Below are 19,391 nucleotides of genomic sequence, written 5' to 3'. Positions count from 1 at the left end.
AAGGAAGGAGAAAAACCACATGATCATTTCCATAGATGCAGAAAAAGCATTTGATAAAATCCAGCACTCATTCATGATCAAAACTCTCAGCAAAGAGGGAATACAAGGAACATACCTCAACATGATAAAGGCCATCTATGACAAACCCACAGACAACATCATACTCAATGGGCAAAAATTAAAAGCAATCCCCTTAAGATCAGGAACAAGGCAGGGGTGCCCCCTTTCACCACTCTTATTCAACATAGTTCTGGAAGTCCTAGCCACAGAAATCAGACAAGAAAGAGAAATAAAAAGCATCCAAATTGGAAAAGAAGAAGTAAAACTATCATTATTTGCAGATGATATGATATTGTATACAGAAAACCCTAAAGTCTCAGTCAAAAAACTACTGGACCTGATAAATGAATTCATCAAGGTGGTAAGATATAAAATTAATACTCAGAAATCAGAGGCATTTTTATACACTAACAAAGAACTGTCAGAAAGAGAAATTAAGGAAACAATCCCCTTCACCATTGCAACCCAAAAAATGAAGTACCTAGGAAGAAATTTAACCATGGAGATTAAAGATGTGTACTTGGTAAATTATAAAACATTGATAAAAGAAATCAGGGAAGATACAAACAAGTGGAAGCATATACCATGCTCATGGTTAGGAAGAATAAACATCATTAAAATGTCTATATTACCCAAAGCAATTTATAAATTCAATGTAATACCAATTAAAATACCAATGACATACTTCAAAGATATAGAACACATATTCCAAAAATTTATATGGAACCAAAAGAGAATACGAATAGCCTCAGCAATCTTGAAAAGGAAGAATATAGTGGGAGGTATCACACTTCCAGATATCAAGTTATACTACAAGGCCATTGTACTCAAAACAGCTTGGTACTGGCTTGAGAACAGGCATATAGATCAATGGAACAGAACTGAGAACCCAGAAATAAACCCACATTTTTATGGACAATTGATATTTGACAAAGGAGGTAAGATCATAAGATCATAAAGACAGCCTAGAAAAAATGAAACTAGACCACTAACTTACACCATTCACAAAAATAAACTCAAAATGAATAAAAGACTTAAATGAGCTGTAAAACCATAAGCGTCTTAGAAGAAAACATAGGCAGTAAGCTCCCTGACATCTCTCACAGCAATACATTTGCCAATTTATCTCCATGGGCAAGTGAAATAAAAGACAGGATAAACAAATGGGACTATATCAAACTAAAAATCTTTTGCACAGCTAAAGACAATAAGAACAGAATAAAAAGACAAACTACACAATAGAAGAACATATTCGACAATACGTCTGATAAGGGGTTAATAACCAAAATTTATAAAGAACTTGTAAAACTCAACACCAGGAAGACAAACAATCCAATCAAAAAATGGGCAAAAGAAATGAATAGACACTTCTCCAGAGAGGACACACAGATGGCCAATAGGCATATGAAAAAATGTTCAACATCACTAATCATTAGAGAAGTGCAAATTAAAACCACAATGAGATATCACCTCACACCAGTCAGAATGGTGCTCATCAACAAAACAACACAGAATAAGTGCTGGCGAGGATGTGGAGAAAAGGGAACCCTCCTACACTGCTGGTGGGAATGCAGACTGGTGCAGCCACTGTGTAAAATAGTATGGAGATTCCTCAAAAAACTGAAAATCGAACTGCCTTCTGACCCAGCTATCCTACTGTTAGGAATATACCCCAAGAACACCACATCACTGTTTCAAAAGAAGAAATGCACCCCCTTGTTTATGGCAGCATTGTTCATAATAGAGAAGATCTGGAAACAGCCCAAGTGTCCGTCAGTGGACGAGTGGATTAAAAAGCTTTGGTACATATATACTATGGAATACTACTCAGCCATAAGAAATGATGACATTGGATCATTTACAACAACATGGATGGACCTTGATAACATTATACTGAGCAAAATAAGTAAATCAGAAAAAACTAAGAACTATATGATCCCATACATAGGTGGGACATAAAAATGAGACTCAGAGACATGGACAGGAGCATGGTGGTTATGTGGGGGGGGGATAGGGAGGGGATTGGGTGAGGGGAGGGGCACAAAGAAAACCAGTTAGAAGGTGACGGAAGACAATTGAACTTTGGGTGATGGGAATGCAGCATAATCAAATGTCAAAATAACCTGGAGATGTTTTCTCTGAACATATGTACCCTGATTTATCAATATCACCTCATTAATATTAATTAATAAAAATAAATAAATAAATAAAAGCCTGACCATGCGGTGTCGCAGTGGATAGAGCGTCGGACTGGGACGCAGAGGATCCTGATTCGAAACCCCCAGGTCACCAGCTTGAGCGCAGGCTCATCTTGTTTGAGCAAGGCTCACCAGCTTGAGCCCAAGGTCGCTGGCTGGAGCAAGGGGTCACTCAGTCTGCTGTAGCCTCCGGTCAAGGCACATATGAGAAAGCAGTCAATGAACAACTAAGGAACCTCAACAAAAAACTAATGATGTTTCTCATCTCTCTCCCTTCCTGTTGTCTGTCCCTATCTGTCCCTCTCTTTGACTCTCTCTGTCACAATAAATAAATAAATAAATGCCCGGAGTGTTGATTTTTTTTTGTTCTTTCAGAAGTGATTCTTATAAGCAAATTTTATTAACCATTCCTAACAAAAATTCTTCTCAATAATTTCTCAATTTTTAATATTATAACAAAACCAATTTATGAGTTTAAAGGAATACGTGTTTAGAGCATATTTGTAAAGCTCTTTTGAAAATAACCATCATCCCATTGTATATGCAGTTATGAGGGCATCACAGCCTGCAGCCTGAGGAGAAAGCATGGGGACTCCCGCAGCCCTTTCCTGACTTCACAGAAGCTGGCTGTGGAAAACCCCACTGGGAGGCTGGGCCAACCACTTCCCCTGTGCCCTCAGCTGCCTTTCCCCCCAGCCCCAGGCACATGGTTATGAACACCACTTCCTCCCCATAAAGATGGCCCACTGACTGGCTCAAAGTGGGCATCTGACCACACCAGGCCAAAGAAGGCCCTCCTCAGAGGTCAAACACAGAGCAGCGCCCCTGCTGGAGGCACACCCACCATGCTGCTGCTGGAGGCCACTTCCTACTACAGGTGTTGGAGACACAGCCAGTCTGCAAAGGGCAGAGAGGCTAGGTGAGAGGCAAGGGAGGTGGGGGCTTTCCAGGGCCCTTCCACACCCTCTAAGCCCTAGGCCTAGTCCCACAGGCATGCCCACGCCCTTTCCCCGGGACAACTTCACCTCTGGCTTCGGGGAGCTCAAGAGGGTTGCTGTTACCTGCCACCCTGGCAATTCCTCCAAGCACAATGGGAGAAGATGAAGAAAACAGATGCAATGGAAGTTAGAGAGATGCACCAAGCCCAGGTCTAGGACAAGAAAGCTTCCTGTTACTGGAAGAGGAGGAGCAGGGGCTGAATGGACCAGTGAAACCATGGCTATTGCCTGAATCGTGGTTATTGCCCCAATGTGAGTCTTCCCTTCAATAGCAAGCTATGACATAAAGCTCAGCATTTTCTAAAGCATGTGGTCGACTATTGCTGGACAGTATTGAGCATTTGCTCCAGGGCTCCACAGAGTGGTTTTGTCCCTCCATCTATGACATTCCATGCCAGAGGGAACCACAGCCCCTCACTGAGCCCCCAGATGTGAACACTCTAATGGGTGTGCACTCACTATTACCCACCCAGCTGCAATGAAACAATTCCCACTCATCTCCATTAGCCAGGGCTGGTCACGTTAAACATTTTATTTGTTGTGTTTTCCATACCTAGCAGGTGGGTACAGACTTCGTGGTGAGCTTGTTATCTGCCCATGATCCATTTCTATTGATCCATGTGGGGAGGACTGACAGCAGCCACCAATTTTCCCACCACATACCAGATGGCACTGGGTCATTTCATGCTACCCACACTCCTGAGAGCCCCTGTACTAGATGTGGCCCACAGGTGTTAGAACCATTGCCAGCAACACTCTTTTCTGCACTGCTGGGGCTGGAAACCAGAAAGCTAAATTTCCCAGACCTTTGCCAGCTGGATTCTTGGTTGGACTCCCTGGTGCAACATCAAAAGGCACAAGGAAGGGCAAACCTTGCCTTTTCCCGAAACAGCTCATGGCCAGGCAGCTGCTGCTGCAGCAAGAGGCTGCCAGCTCCAGCTGCCATGAAGCGGGGCACAGGCAGGACCCTCAGCTTGGGCTTTCTGCAGGGGGGGGCAGCAGGCTGGGGAGTGCCTGCTTGGGCTCTGGGGAACTCTCATGTTCTTGTCCTGCTTCTCCCCACCCAGGACAGCAGCAGCTCTCTGAGTGTCTAATATTTGAGTAACAACGTTTTCTCCCTATGGCTACTCCCACCCTTCTCACACCTCTGTAGCCACATGCTGTATTAGATCCTACCTGTCTGAAATACCTAAGAGGTACTTATTTTCCTTGCAGAGAGGCCCTGGAAATGGGGGCCAGAGCAGGGGCAGGGGCAGAGCCTGGGGCAGGGGCAGGGGCAGGTACAGGGGCAGGGGCAGGGGCTGGGGCTGGGCCTAGGGCTGAGACAGGGGCAGGGACAGGGCCTGGGGCTGGGGCTGGGCCTGGGGCCGGGGCTAGGGGTGCGGCAGCAACAGGCTCGTAGGCTGGAGTAAAGCGGAGGTCCTCTGAAAATGAGGTCAGCAGTGGTGACTTTCAGTCAAGCAAAACAGAAATCAACCATAAACCAGAGGGATGTTCTAGTCCTCACCACCTGCCACCTGTCGTCCGGCTGCTGAAGGTCCTTGAAGCCCGGGCAGAGCTGACAACACCCTGCTAGGACCAAGGAGCTAGGACTAGTGTGGCCCCTAGAGAAGGAACACAGCTAGCTAGCCCGCATCAGCCACTTAGTATCCAAATCTAGAAGAACATTCCCAAGTTGCTTTTCCTAGACATGCTCTCAATGTCATAAAGGTCCTTGCTGTGCCAGAGGACAAACCCGGATACTCGCAGTGCAGCAGTCCTCTGTGGGCAGGGAGGCCAGCAGATGGCAGTGACCATGCAGCAGCCCTGGACCGCAGCTGAATGACCCTGCGCCAGGCAGACAGATGGTCCTCCTGGCATACATTCACTGACAGAGTCCTGAACCCTGCCCCAGACTTTCTTTGGCTACTTCCACATGATGTTGAAATTTCAAGCTATTTAGAATGCTTATGGAAAGAATGGATGAAAGGTAGGAAGAAGCAGTGTGTGCCAGAGAAAATCCAGACTGTGTGACTGCCATAGCTGGAACAGAAGCTGGGCTCTCTCGCTCCCACCCAGGACACTGAACGGAAGTGAGCACTGCAGGTGACAAAGATAGCAGAGCGGGCCTCCCAGTCTTCCTGGGGAGGGTCCAGGAGCAGCACTCCTGTGGCAGGCAGCTGCAGAGGCCTTTTCCACACCCACTCCTCCCCAGGGTGGCCTGCAGTTAGGGACGCACTTAGTGCTAGGCCCAAATGGCCCAAACCAAAATACAATGGGACCACTTGCTTCAAATTACTCCCTCAGTGGAAGGCATTATCTCCCTGAGCAACTGATGACCAATTATGCCTAATACTCTTTTATTTTATATGGTTTTTGTAACCACAAAACCAAAGGGAACTTTGACTAGTGATTCCAAGCCTCTAGTTTAGAGATGAGATTAGGAGTGTGATTAAAGTACAAAGAAAAAATTCACATTAAAGGGGGATCTAAGTGAATTGATGTAGATCCTGAAACACACATCCGGAGGTGGGTGTGCAAACCAGGCACTGAGGTCAAAAGGAAAAAACTCAACAACTCATTTTCAAAAGGGCATATAATTAGCTGGTTATTTTTCCCTTGATAGGCAGTAGGAGGTAGATGGCTCTGTTGCCCGTAGCAAACGCTATTTAAGGTAAGCCACAAACTCATAAATAATGTTGCGTCCCCAGGGAGATGAGAAAGCAAATAAAGGGTGCCACAACGACAACTGAGAAAACTAAGCAAGTCGGAGGAGAAATAAGTTTAAACAAACCAATCTGAAGTGAAATTAAAAAATTACATTCTGATTAAATAGAACACCCAGAAATGCTACCTACGTGGAATTTGCTTTATAGTATTCACTCCAGAGTTGCCGTGGAACAAGCCTCCGAGCAGACTGTGCGCAGCCACAGCTCTCAACACCGTCCTCACACTTCCAAGTTTCCCATTACGAAAAATTTAAAATCCATATAAAAACAAGCAAATTCCCACAACATATGCACTCCTGTACCACACACAGTGCAAATTACTAAGCATAGGACTGACATGTAAACACCACCACTCAATGAATGCCATTTACTATATTTTACAAAATAAAGGTAAGTCAAAATCAGATCACAAGGTATTCAGATGACAGGGCATGACAGTTTTTAAATGGATCAATCTGATGACAATTTTAGAAAGCATTTTTTTTCAATTAGACATTATAAGGTTGGTGGATAATGGGAAAGATCAGACCCGGGAACTTTGGCTAGGACTGCCCACAACCAAGCACGCCAAAAGAAAATTCCTAGGAGCCCTTTGGAGAAAAGCGACCGTCTGCCAGCCAGTGAGATTTCACCACGTCATATTAGCTCGACCACCCTAGGGACCCTTTAAATACTTCCCACGCGGGTCACCACTTGCGACTTCCTTGGCCTCCATCTTTCCTCGGGGCCAGGGAACCTCGCCGGGCGGGATGCGCTGTACTCAATAAAACCTTTTGTTATTCCACACTTCATGGCTCCGGCCCCTTCCTTCCTTCTCGGCGGGGAAAAATACCTTACAGACATCATATAAAGTGTCTTAAGATATATTTTATTAGATGATATATTATTTATTGCTAAATAAACGTAAGTTTAAACAGGATGTGCTTGTGCACACATTTGTGATGCCCAGGGAGCCCCAGACAACCTGAGACCCACCACCTACCTTCCCCCAGGCCACGGTGGACATGCCTGGCAGTCAGGTGTGTTATTGCATCACTACCCGTGGCCACAGCTGACCAGACCAACCCTGGACACCTGCCCTAACAGACAACAGTATCAGGCTCTGGGACCCAACATACCAATCTAGGACTCACATACCAAGACACAAAATGGATCCCTATATTCTTCACAGGTGGGCCACCCAATTCTGACCAGTCAGTTTTGTTGTCAATCAAACAAAAAACTGAAATTCAGCAGAACCATCATCACATAGGGCAGAGTAACGGCCTACCAAGGGCTCAGGTGACCTAAAGCATCCTTCATTAAGATACCTCTAGACTTAGGGTTTCTAGATGTGTATTTCATTTGGTATCTCTAATATTTTTCTTATGATCAAAATGGAGACTCTTTTTCCCCCAAACCAACTAAATCACTTAAAGAAATGATTACCATGCCACCCCAAAGAATACATAAAAGTGAAAATAGGAGCCACAGTCCTGCCCATTCCCCAAGCCACTGGGCTAGGCTGCCTTTCCACCGCAGGGTCGCAAGAGCCTGAAACAGTGCTTGGCAGAGCATGCACTCAGATATTTGCTGAATGGGTGACTGAAGCTTCCAATCGTTCAAGGAAAATCTATTGCACATTAAAAAGCTACAGTATTTATGTGATGAGGTACAGTATGTCAAGGGACTCTGCTACAGTCTGAATGTTTCTGTCCCCCCAAAATTCAGGTTGAAATTCTAACCCCCGGGGTGATGGTATTAGTAAGTGGGGCCTTTGGGGTGATTAGGTCACAAGGGAAGAGCCCTCATAAAAGTGACCCCACAGAGCTCCCTAGCCCCTTTCCATGTGAGAACACAAGAGGTCTACAACAGGAAGATGCCCCCCCACCTGACTAGACTGGCTTGCTGATCTCAGACTTCCAGGCTCTAAAACTGTGAACAACAAGTTTCAGTTGTTTACAAGCTGCTAGTTAGTCAACAGAGCTAAATATCAACAATACAACGATTGAAATTTCTTTTGAGAGTCAAATTTTTTAAACTTTTTTAAACTATATAGGTAGGTACATTCCTTTTCGAGGTAGCGCCTGCAACTGGTATTTTGTGGACGAGCCACACTCAAGGGGGCCAAAGAGCCACAAGTGGCTCGCGAGCCGCAGTTTGCTGACCAGGGCCCTGGTCTGTGGTATCTGAGCACTATAGGCCTTGGGGAGGGAGATGAGAGATTTTAGAGATTTTAAGTGTGAGGGGGCACTGTAGGAGTCTTTCTACAGATCTTGAAGTTACACTCTGGATGGTCACAGGAGAGCACGGGAAACAAGGGGGCATGTAGCATGAGCAGGCAGATGGAAACTGGCATGCTCAGTGGGAAGTGCGATAGTGAGAAAGGTCTGTGGGACCAGGCAGCTGGGACCCAGAATCAGAAGATGGGAGAAACAGGCATGTGTTGAACCAGGAGCTCAAGGTGCAGGGTGATAGCTAGAAGGGACACTGGCTCCAAGATGACACTACTGGGTTCTCACTGTGACATGGGAAGGGAGAAGATGCCAATTCCAGAGAAGAGAATGAAGAAAACAAAACTCTAGGAGAGAATCAGAATGCTTCCAAGCACCTGGCAATTAGCAGAGGATGCAGCTGTTTTCCTGCTGCATCCTCTACAACAGGGGTCCCCAAACTTTCTACACAGGGGCCAGTTCACTGTCCCTCAGACTGTTGGAGGGCCGAACTATAAAAAAAACTATGAACAAATCCCTATGCACACTGCACATACCTTATTTTAAAGTAAAAAAACAAAACGGGAATAAATACAATATTTAAAATAAAGAACAAGTAAATTTAAATCAACAAACTGACCAGTATTTCAATGGGAACTATGCTCCTCTGACTGACCACCAATGAAAGAAGTGCTCCTTCTGGAAGTGCGGCGGGGGCCGGATAAATGGCCTCAGGGGGCTGCATGCGGCCCGCGGGCCGTAGTTTGGGGATCCTTGCTCTACAATGACGGCTCAGTGCTAGGCCCACTGTGACAATCAAGCCCCAGCTCAGTGCAGCTATGACTCCACTGCAGGGGCGGAGACCCAAGCCCAGAGACGCAGTCACTGGGAGAATCTGAGACAGCACCAGCTAGCTAAAGGATGGGATGGATGGTGGACAGGGGCTCGAGTGAGAACCAGGACAATGCCCGCAGTCACTAGGAAGAAAGAAGTTAACTAAAACACAGGCAGATGAGGCTGACGCTTAATTCTATTCATTCCAACAGGTTCGAAGGCTCTCTCTGGGGACTAAGTAAGCAAGCTGAGTGTTTGAGTCTGGCCTTGAGAAAGTTAAAATCAACAGTCTGAATCTGTGGTTCACAAACTCAGGGCCAGAAAGGTCAAGAGTTTGCAAGAAGCTCCAAGAGGCTGTTAGGAAGATTCTGATGAGAAAAAGCAGTACTTGCCACTTCTTTCACACACCACCCTCCCACTGTCTGAGACCACCTGCTTCGGGTGCAGGACTCCCTGCCCTGCCAGCTAATGGCGGGTGGCAGGCAGGCTGCCAAAAGGGGGCTGCTTCCACGCTGTACTTCCCAAAGACGTCATGCCGAAGAGCTGTTGCACGTGTCTACAACACCTAATTTTTGGAGGGTGGTTGAGAAGAAGAGAAAGTCAAGGCCCTCAAACTGCCCTGGGAACGAGAAAGTCAGCCCAAGAAAGCTTCTTAGACAGCTGTGAGGAAAAGCAGAGGTATGAATGATGAGCAGGCCTGACAAAGGCACAGAGGCTGGGACACCTGGAAGGTGTTTACTCCAAACAGAAAAATGGAAGCTAGAAGTAGTGGCAAGTAGTGCTACACCAGGCATGCACTTTCTTTAGAAAGAATTATGAAGGCAGAGCAAGTCTCATTACTGACAGAATGTTTGTTTTGCCACAATCTGTATGTTGAAACCCTGAGCCGATGATATCTGGTGGTAAGGTCTTTGGTAGGTAATTATAGGTCTGCTTGAGATCAGGAGAGTACGGCCCCCGTGATGGGACAGATGTCCTTAAAAGAAGAGGAAGAGACAGGTTCTCTGCCTGATGAGGACAGCACCATGAGATGACAGTTGTCTCCAACCCAGAAGGCAGACCCTCACCAAAAACTCAACCAGCGGGAACCTTGATTTTGAACTTCCCAGCCTCCAGAACCACGAGAAATAAATAAATGTTGTTTAAAACACTCAGCCCATGGGATTATGTTATAACAACTGGAGCTAAGACAGCCTCTATTTAAAACATATTAGCTTTAAAAATAAATATCCTTTAATCATGAGAAAAAAAGTTTCACCTATGCTATATGATGGCAAAGAATGAGAAACTTCTCTTGAAATACATGTCCAAGATATAAATTAGTTTCATGTTTCTTACTATAAAGTCAGAATGAAAAATATGAAAGGATAGAAATAGTAATAATAACATCAGGATTGTCAAAACTGAAAACTGGAATTATAAGCAGTTTTAAAAAACTAATGCAATGTAGCCTACTTCCCCAAAATGACTTCCTTGAATATCTGAAATATTAAAAGGCTAAAAACATTTTTTAAAATGTTTTTCTTGACCTGTTAAAATAAAGACATCTGATGTTAAATAATGAAAAATAACTCAAGACTACTGAATATCAACATTCTAGGTAATATAGCCTGCTATGACTCACTACATGAACCAAACTCTCAGTCCTGACTTCATCATCTTACAAATCAACGGCCTGTTTCTGGAACACAGCTATATCCTTTAGAAATGATAGATACTACACTTTTTGCTGATGATATGATCCTATACATCGAAAACCCGAAGGACTCCACAAAAAGATTATTAGAAACAATAAACCAATACAGTAAGGTCGCAGGATACAAAATTAACATACAGAAGTCCATAGCCTTTCTCTATGCCAACAATGAAATATTAGAAAACGAACTCAAAAAAATAATCCCCTTCACGATTGCAACAAAAAAAATAAAATACCTAGGAATAAACATAACAAAGAATGTAAAGGACCTATATAATGAAAATTACAAAGCATTGTTAAGGGAAATCGAAAAAGATACAATGAGATGGAAAAATATTCCTTGCTCTTGGATAGGAAGAATAAATATAATCAAAATGGCCATATTACCCAAAGCAATATACAAATTTAATGCAATTCCCATCAAAATTCCTATGAGATTTTTTAAAGAAATGGAACAAAAAATCATCAGATTTATATGGAACTATAAAAAACCCCGAATAGCCAAAACAATCCTAAGGAAAAAGAATGAAGCTGGGGGCATTACAATACCTGACTTTAAACTATATTATAGGGCCACAATAATCAAAACAGCATGGTATTGGCAGAAAAATAGACACTCAGACCAATGGAACAGAATAGAAAGCCCAGAAATAAAACCACATATATATGGTCAAATAATCTTTGATAAAGGGGCCAACAACACACAATGGAGAAAAGAAAGCCTCTTCAACAAATGGTGTTGGGAAAACTGGAAAGCCACATGCAAAAGAATGAAACTCGACTACAGCCTGTCCCCGTGTACTAAAATTAATTCAAAATGGATCAAAGACCTAAATATAAGACCTGAAACAATAAAGTACATAGAAGAAGACATAGGTACTAAACTCATGGACCTAGGTTTTAAAGAACATTTTATGAACTTGACTCCAATGGCAAGAGAAGTGAAGGCAAAGATAAATGAATGGGACTACATCAGAATAAAAAGTTTTTGCTCAGCAAGAGAAACTGATATAAAAATAAACAGACAGCCAACTAAATGGGAAATGATATTTTCAAACAACAGCTCAGATAAGGGCCTAATTTCCAAAATTTACAAAGAACTCATAAAACTCAACAACAAACAAACAAACAATCCAATAAAAAAATGGGAAGAAGACATGAATAGACACTTCTCCCAGGAAGAGATACAAATGGCCAACAGATATATGAAAAAATGCTCAGCTTCATTAGTTATTAGGGAAATGCAAATCAAAACTACAATGAGATACCACCTCACACCTGTTAGATTAGCTATGATCAACAAGACGGGTAATAGCAAATGTTGGAGAGGCTGTGGAGAAAAAGGAACCCTCATTCACTGTTGGTGGGACTGTAAGGTAGTACAACCATTATGGAGGAAAGTATGGTGGTTCCTCAAAAAACTGCAAATAGAACTACCTTATGACCCAGCAATCCCTCTACTGGGTATATACCCCCAAAACTCAGAAACATTGATACGTGAAGACACATGTAGCCCCATGTTCATTGCAGCACTGTTCACAGTGGCCAAGACATGGAAACAACCAAAAAGCCCTTCAATAGAAGACTGGATAAAGAAGATGTGGCACATATACACTATGGAATACTACTCAGCCATAAGAAACGATGACATCAGATCATTTACAGCAAAATGGTGGGATCTTGATAACATTATAAGGAGTGAAATAAGTAAATCAGAAAAAAACAAGAACTACATGATTCCATACATTGGTGGAACATAAAAATGAGACTAAGAGACATGGACAAGAGTGTGGTGGTTACCAGGGGTGGGGGGAGGGAGGACAGGGGGAGAGTTAGGGGGAGGGGGAGGGGCACAGAGAACTAGATAGAGGGTGGCGAAGGACAATCTGACTTTGGGCGAGGGGTATGCAACATAATTTAATGACAAAATAACCTAGACATGTTTTCTTTGAATATATGTACCCTGATTTATTAATGTCATCCCATTACCATTAATAAAAATTTATTTAAAAAAAAAAAAAAAAAAAAGAAATGATAGATACTAGCCTTCTATTCCTAAGAAAATCACTTTAAATGTGACCATAGGCGATCCTACACACACACTAGACAGGAAGTTTCGGCAGTTCCTAGTTGCAGAAAACACTATTTTATCACTGATGTATATACCTCAGAAAGATAAAAGCCAGATACAAACACCACTCTTTAAAAAGATCTTTAACATAAGACAGAGCCAGTAAGTCACTTCTAACTGAAGTTAGTAACATTAACAGAAGTTTTCATCATGCCCTTAAAGTTTAAAGAATTTTGAGTAACCCATGTGCAAGAGATCACATTTTTAAAAATTCTGATTCTTCAGATTTCCTTTCATGACCACAGCGCACTCACACAGCTCCTGGACATTCCATCAACTCCCTCTTATCCCCGCACATTTTCAGTAGTGCTTTACAGGATGTAATTAAACAAATGCTGTCTAATGCCAGGCACCATTCTCAATGTTTTTTACTCATTTTAATCTTCAGAACAACCCATTTTCCAGTGAGGGCAACAGAGACACCAAGAGGTAATAAGCTAACCAGGCTGGCTCACGGTCCTAGAGGCGGGCCAAGATCTGAACTCAAGCCCTCAGGTTCTAGAAACTTGAATTTAAAATTATAAGAAGATGCTAAAAACAATACAGAAATATCAGCCCTGGCCAACTGGTTCAGTGGATAGCATATTGGCCTGGAGTATGGACGTCCTGGGTTCAATTCCTGGTCAGGGCACAAAGGAGAAGCGACTGTTAGCTTCACACCTTACCTCCCCCTCTGCTCCCTCTTCCCTCCCACAGTCAGTGGCTCAATTGCTTTGAGCATGGCCCTGGGTGCTGAGGATGGCTTGGCTGATCTGAGCACATTAGCCTCAGGCACTAAAAATAAAAATACCTCGGTACTTGAGTATTGGCCCCTGATGGGGTTGCCTGGTGGATCCCAGTCGGGGTGCATGCAGGAGTCAGCCTATCTCTCCTCCTCTCATCTAAAAATAAAATAAGCCTGACCTATGGTGGTGCAGTGGGATAAAGTGTTGACCTGGAACACTGAGGTTGCGGGTTCAAAACCTTGGGCTTGCCTGGTCAAGGCACATATGGGAGTTGATGCTTCCTGCTCCTCCCCCTTCTCTCTCTCTCTCTCTCTCTCTCTCTCTCTCTCTCTCCTCTCTCTAAAAATCAATAAATAAAGCCAACGAAAAAAAATAAAAGAAAAAAAATAAAAGAAAATAAAACACAGGAATGTCATGTAAGGAAGGGAGACCAAAGACTAGGTAAGGAATAAAAATCCTCATTTTTCTGTTTTCCTTTTAAATTAGTTTTATTGGCAATACCTTGATGCACATGTTCAATGCTTTAGAGGTACATGGACACCCAACTCCTGAGAGCTGGAGGTGCAATGACCTATGTCTCCTCAGCCAGGTCTAATTTACCCCATGAGTTCACAAGATAAGGGATGGTGTGGCAGTTCATTCACATACCCCATTTCTTAGAAACCTGCAGCCACAGACGCCTGTCTTCTACACTTGAATTATTCTTCTGTAAGTCACAATTTTTTGTGCTACATTTAAACAGTTTGTATGTCTAAGCTTCCCGAGAAATGTTACTATATTTTTCCTACATTTGCTTCCTGAGAACCAAGAACTAGAGGAGTTATCAGCACAGTTAGAGTTATGATTAGTCAACAGAGGGTAGAGAAGAATGTACAATAATAATGCATCAGTTGTTTTACAGAACAGGAATGTTCTTAAATAGGGTACAGCCAGCTGGGGAGGGAGAAGAGAGGGAACGCAGTCTAGGGCTGTCCTGATGTGGTATAATAAAAATATATATATATTTTGTCTTGGTCCCCAGTTATTGGCACAGAGCTCCTAACACCCTTGGAATTTCCTGAGTGATAGGAGCTGCTTTTGTTACCCATAACCAGCCCAAGTTTATGCTAATGAAGTAACAGGGTTGGCCCTAGGATAGCTTCAGAATGGGGCTAGCCAAGGCAAGTCCAGGCATGTAATTAGAAGGTCAAAACTTTCAACCCTAACCCTCAACTTTAGGGAAGGAGGGGGTTGGAGATTGGGTTGTAAAAACTACATTCAGGGATGTGCTGGGAGGCTTGGTACCCCTCTCTCCTCGTACCTTCCTTGTTCTAGGCAGTGGTCGGCAAACTCATTAGTCAGCAGAGCCAAATATCAACAGTACAACGATTGGAATTTCTCTTGATAGCCAAAGTTATTAACTTAAACTATATAGGTAGGTACATTGTTATTAACTTAATTAGGATATTCCTAAACTGGCCTTTGCACCCTCACTCAAGGGGCCAAAGAGCCGCATGTGGCTCTCAAGCCACAGTTTGTCGACCACTGTTACCAACCTCTTCTATCTGTAAATCACAATTTTTGTGCTACATTTAAAGTTTGTATCTCTAAGCTCCCTGAGAAATGTTACTATATTTTTCCTACATTTGCTTCCTGAGAACCATTCTTTGTTCCCAAGATGCATCCTTTGTAATAAACCACTGATAGATAGTAAAGTGCTTTCCCAATTCTGTGAGTCATTCTAGCAAATAATCAAACATGATAATGTGATAATTTCTAACCAGTCAAAAGTACAAGCCTGCCAGGACTTGTAACTGGTATCTAAAGATAAAGATATTCTTATGGACTGAGCCCTTCACCTCTGGGGTCTGTGCTAACTCCCAGCAGTGGGATCAGAATTAAACTGAATTATATGACTCCCAGTTGGTGTCAGAGAATCAGAGATGGAGAAAGTCCAACCATGCCCTACAACAAGGGTTAGACACACACAGGATTCCAGACACTTGTGTCAAAAAAAAAAAAAAAAAAAAAAATCAAATATCTCACTAGTCATTTTTATATTGATTTTAAGTTGACATTATAGTGGAATAAAAAAAGTACATTACTAATATTCATTTCACCTATTTCTTTCTACTTTTTTAATGTGATTACTAAAAAAATTGCATTTATACATTTAGCTCACACTGTGGCTTGTGTTCTACTTCTACTGGATGGTATCATTTAACAAAATTTAGGGACTGAAACCCACTTTGCAACTCAAATTTTCACATGCAGACAAAGCAAGCCACTACTTGAGAATGGGGGCAAGGGATGTTGAGTAATAAAGGGGAGAAAGTATTAATATTTCTTGCCCGTTGATTACATGCTGGGAACCACCCAGTACCGGTATAGTTTCACCCTCACAGGGGAACACCCCCTCCTCCTATCACAGAAGGCACCCAACCTCCCGCCACTGAAGCAGCAAAGGCACATAAAGCAGCTTTCAACTTAATCCCATTCTTTCCTGCACACCTGGGTCAGCCAGCTTTTTCTGGAAACGGCCAGGTAAATATTTGAGATTTTTTTTTTTTCTGAAGTGAGAAGTGGGAGGCTGAGAGACAGACAGACTTCGCATATGCCCAACCAGGATCCACCCGGCATGCCCACCGGGGGCGATGCTCTGCCCATCTTGGGAGTTGCTCTATTGCAACCGGAGTCATTCTAGCGCCTGAAGCAGAGGCCATGGAGCCATCCTCAGCGTCCGGGCCAACTTTGCTCCCATGGAGTTTAGCTGCGGGAGGGGAAGAGAGAGATAGAGAGAAAGGAAAGGGGGAAGGGTGGAGAAGCAGATGGGTACATCTCCTGTATACCCTGGTTGGGAATTGAACATGGGACTTCCACATGCCTGGCCAACACTCTACCTCTGAACCAGCCGGCCAGGTCAATATTTGAGGATTTTTGAGCCACAAACCCTCTGATGCAATGACTCAACCTTGTCCTTGTAGTCTGAGGGCTACCACAGATTATATGTTACTAAAAAGCCTGGCTGTATTTGTATTCCAACAGCCTGGGAGCCAGGTTTGGCCTATAGGCTGTAGTTTGTCAACCCCTGCCCTATATATAAACAAAGACAATACAACAGGTCCCAAAATGGAGTCACTTAGGCTAAGCCCAGGTCACCAAGCCAAGACTTAATTACAGTTCAGCTTCTCCCTGAAATGGAATTTTAAACCAGTCAATCAGGAATCACCTGAACAGCACTACTTAGGGAATTTGCCTGACGGACTCCCTACCATCCACTAAAGGAAAGTGACCTTGTAGTAATCAACACACTTTTCCCACCTAGTGTAACTTTCTTGTCCTGCTGCCTTCTATCTGTAGTTTTTCCTTTTGCACAGCTCCTTGAAGATCTTTTTTTTATTATTATTTTTAATTTATTGTGTTAACATGGATTCAAGTGTCCCACTCAATATAACTCCCTCACCCCACCACCTTGTCCCCCATTAACCCCCTCCTTTACCCTTAACTCCCTCCCCCCTTCCCTCTGGGATTTACTGTCCTGTTATCTGTATCTCTGTGATATATATATAATTTCACTAATCCCGTCACCTTCTCTGATCCCATCCCCTCATCTCCCTTCCCTCTGACAGCTGTCCCTCTGCTCCCTGTGACCCCGCCTCTGCCTCCATTCTGTTGTTCAGTTCACTGTGTTCATTAGATTCCACATATACATAACATCATATGATACTTTTCTTTCTCTGCCTGGCTTATTTCACTTAGCATAATAATCTCCAGGTCCATCCACGCTGTCACAAAAGATTTCCTTCTTTTTCATGGCTGCATAGAATTCCATTGTGTATATGTATCATTGCTTTTTAATCCACTCGTCCACACCACATCTTGGCTATTGTAAACAATGCTGCAATAAACATGGGGATGCATTTCTTTTTTTCAGTTGGGTGATATGGTGTTCTTGGGATATATTCCTAAAAGTGGGATGGCTGGGTCAAAAGGCAATTCTATTTTTTATTTTTTGAGGAAACACCATAGTGTTTTCCACAGTGGCTGCAAGTCTGCATTCCCACCAGCAGTGCAGGAGGGTTCCCTTTTCTCCACACCCTTGTGAGCACTAATTGTGTGTTGATTTGTTAATGAGCGCCATTCTGACAGGTGTGAAGTGGTATCTCATTGTGGTTTTAATTTGCATTTTTCTGATGATTAGTGATGTTGAACATTTTTCATATGCCTGGTCATCTGTATGTCCTCTTTGGAGAAGTGTCTATTCAGTTCTTTTGCTCATTTTTTTATTTGGATTGTTTACCTTCCTGGTGTTAAGTTTTAGAAGTTCTTTATAAATTTTGGTTATCAACTCCATATCAGACATATTGAAAATATGTTCTCCCACTGTGTGGGTTGTCTTTTTATTTTGTTCATGGTGTCTTTTGCTGTGCAAAAGCTTTTGTTTGATATAGTCCCATTTGTTTATTTTGTCCTTTATTTCACTTGCCTGTGGACATAAATCAGCAAAAATATTGATATGAGAGGTACTGGAAAGTTTACTGTCTATGTTTTCTTCCAAGATGTTTATGTTTTTGTGACTTAACATTTAAGTCTTTTATCCATTTTGTTTTTGTGAGTGGTGTAAGTTGGTGGTCTAGTTTCATTTTTTTTGCATGTACCTGTCCAATTTTCCCAACACCCCTTATTAAAGAGACTGTCTTTACTCCATTGTATGCTCTTACCTCTTTTGTCAATTATCAATTGACCATAAAGGCGTAGGTTTATTTCTGGGTTCTCTATTCTGTTTCTGTTCCATTGATCTGTATGCCTGTTCTTATGCTAGTACCAAGCTGTTTTGATTACTATGGCCTTGTAGAATAAATTGATATCAGGAAGTGTGATCCCCCCCCCCCGCTTTATTCTTCATTTTCAAGATTGCTGAGGATATTCATGTCCTTTTTTTGGTTCCATATCAATTTTTAGAATATTTGTTCTGTATCTTTGAAGTATGCCATTGGTATTTTAATAAGAATTGCATTGAAGTTATAGATTGCTTTGGGTAATATAGACATTTTAATGATGTTTATTCTTCCTATCCATGAGCACGGTATATGTTTTCACTTGTTTGTATCTTCCCTGATTTCTTTTTTCAATGTCTAAGTCTTTACCTCCTTGGTTAAATTTACTCCTAAACACTATTTTTTTTGTTGCGATAGTGAAGGGGATTGCTTCCTTAATTTCTCTTTCTGATAGTTTATTGTTGATGTATAAAAATGCTGCTGATTTCTGAATATTAATTTTATATCCTGCCAGTTTGCCAATTTCATTTATCAGATCCAGTAGTTTTTTGACTGAGCCTTTAGGGTTTTCTATGTACAGTATCATGTCATCAGAAAAGATAGTTTTACTTCTTCTTTTCCAATTTGGATGCCTTTTATTTCTTCTTTTTGACTGATTGCTGTGGCTAGGACTTCCAGAACTATATTGAATAAGAGTGGTGAAAGGGGGCACCCCTGTCTTGTTCCTGATCTTAAGGGAATTGCTTTTAATTTTTGACCATTGAGTATGTTGGCTGTCAGTTTGTCATTAATGGCCTTTATTATGTTGAGGTATGTTCCCTGTATTCACACTTTGCTGAGAGTTTTGATCATAAATGGTGCTGGATTTTATCAAATGCTTTTTCTGCATTTATTAATATAATCATGTGATTTTTCTCCTTCCTTTAGTTTATGGGATGAATCACATTTATTGATTTGCAAATATGGTACCAGCCCTGGCTCCCCAGAATAAATCCCACTTGATCATGATGGATGATCTTTTTGATGTATTGCTAGATCTAGTTTGCTAATGTTTTGGGAGGAATTTTAGCATCTATGTTCATCAGGGATATT

General features: G+C 42.4%; 1 protein-coding gene across 3 annotated transcripts in view; it reads right to left on the bottom strand.

The window, feature by feature from the left end:
• NCK2 (NCK adaptor protein 2) overlaps positions 1–19,391 on the bottom strand; it is a 171,162-nt gene that overhangs the window by 128,425 nt on the left and 23,346 nt on the right. The gene's annotated exons all lie outside the window — the stretch shown is intronic.

The sequence above is a fragment of the Saccopteryx leptura genome, chromosome 3 (genome assembly GCF_036850995.1).
Source record: "Saccopteryx leptura isolate mSacLep1 chromosome 3, mSacLep1_pri_phased_curated, whole genome shotgun sequence".
Classification (NCBI taxonomy): domain Eukaryota; kingdom Metazoa; phylum Chordata; class Mammalia; order Chiroptera; family Emballonuridae; genus Saccopteryx; species Saccopteryx leptura.
This window is presented reverse-complemented; position numbering and strand designations above follow the sequence as displayed.